This window comes from Suricata suricatta, chromosome 4, assembly GCF_006229205.1.
Source record: "Suricata suricatta isolate VVHF042 chromosome 4, meerkat_22Aug2017_6uvM2_HiC, whole genome shotgun sequence".
In the NCBI taxonomy this organism is placed as follows: Eukaryota; Metazoa; Chordata; class Mammalia; order Carnivora; family Herpestidae; genus Suricata; species Suricata suricatta.
Window position 1 is genome coordinate 41,145,873 of NC_043703.1, and position 1,848 is coordinate 41,147,720.

Sequence of the window (1,848 nt, forward strand, 5' to 3'; positions counted from 1 at the left end):
CCATTTTTCTCAAGTATTAAAATAGCCAAACTCAAAACCAAACAAACAGTTTCTAGGGGCTGGAAGAAGACACCATTATGGGAAGTTGCTGTTCAAAGGGTAAAAAGTTTCACTTACTCAAGATACATAAGTTCTAGAAATATACTGCACAATGTTAGGCCTACAATTAACAATACTCTACTGTACACTTTAAAATTTGTTCAGAGGTAGACCTCATGTTAAGTTTTCTTACTCCGATAAAAACACCTAATTTTTCAAAATTAAGAAAAATAATACCTACTTTAAGATAACGTAAGACCCCTCGCTGCTGCTGGGAGGAGGAGATGGTTCCTAGGAGCGGAAAAGCAGCTAGAGAACCGGGAGTCTGGGGAGGCGCCAAACCCCGGCCAGCTGTCACCTTGCTGCCAAACCTCCAAAAGCAGGTATCAGGCTGGTGGCACGCGGTGCCGGTCCCTGGTCTCTGCTCGGCGGGACGGGAGGGATGCGCGCGCAGCCAGCGCCCGGGAGGAGGCGGGGCCAAGTACGCGCACGCGTGAGTGTGGGCTAGGAGAAGCCGCAGACCCCCTCATCTTGCCTTTTTGTCCCCTCCCTGCCACAGTCCTCTCAACCCCCACAAAGAACAGCACAAAATAGGCGACGCCACCAAGGTTGCTTAAAAGGAGCCCGGCTCCAGCCACAGTAGAATAAAGACAGCAGAAAAAGAACGGCAAAAAGCAAGTGAACATACTGATGAAATACAAATGCAATAGATTTAATGAACAAGCCAGTAGGGAGATTTTGAAAGTAGAACAGGAATTTTAAAAAATAAAAAATAAAAACATCTGCCATTCTTTTTCAATCTTTTTTTTTCTTCCCCTCCCCCAAGAAAAGACTATAATCCCACATTTGAGGGAGTTCACATTTGTCAACCATCCACAAGTGTCCCCCTGCTTGGAGAGGCACTGTTCTACAAGAGTGGAAATGACAGAATCTGGAGATACTAAATCAGGTTACAGAATAGATTTTTGTCTTGATGAAAAACCCTTACTTCCAACTTAAAGTTCTCTACAAAGAATTTCATATGAATGAGAGTAGTAATCGATCTTCAAAGTCCACTGAAAGCAAATGGAAATCTGGAAGGGACATGACCAAAATTTTCAAGTCAAACACAAAATAAAGCCAGCAGGAAGAGGACAGCATGAAGAACCATAGCCCTCTCTTACACTGATTTACTGACCATTCTGATGCAGGTGCAAATTAGTTAGGAGAGGTCACCAAAGAGATATTTGGCCAAATCCATTACAGTATAGTTTCTGCATGAATGGTGAATGAGAGAAAGGAGATGATGTGATGATGATCATGATGATGATGATGATGATGGTGATGATGATGATGATGATGGAGGAGGAGGAGAAGGAGGAGGAGGAGGATTGGAAGATATTGATGAAAAGCTGGTGAAGGTGAAAATGAGGATGCTGGGGAGTAGGGTGGAGGGGATGATGAAAGACACAACTAATGAACACAGATGGGTTCCAACCTTACTCTTTAAAATATTCTACAATTCCTGGGCACAAGTTACAGTGGTTTTTGTTTCTTTCATTCTTTCTTCCTTTTGTGCCCTGTGACTGTTTTTGAGGTCTCTTTTTTTTCCTTTTTATCATGGTTCTTGACTTATTTAGGGGTGGGGTATACCTTGAGCAGAATACAGTGGGAAAGGAATCTCTACTTTTTCCTATTCCAAATTAGTTTTTATCCCTTCTTGTCTCAGTTAAAAACTGTGGAATGTACACCACCCTGATCTATGGGAAAAAGAAAACCCTCTGCCTGCTTATTTTTGCTGGAATCTGGAGGGTACTAGACTCCTGTATA

General features: G+C 42.6%; 1 pseudogene; it reads left to right on the forward strand.

The window, feature by feature from the left end:
* Positions 1–323: 323 nt before the first annotated feature.
* On the forward strand, positions 324–1,311 carry LOC115290557 (annotated as a pseudogene).
* The last annotated feature ends 537 nt before the right edge of the window (positions 1,312–1,848 follow it).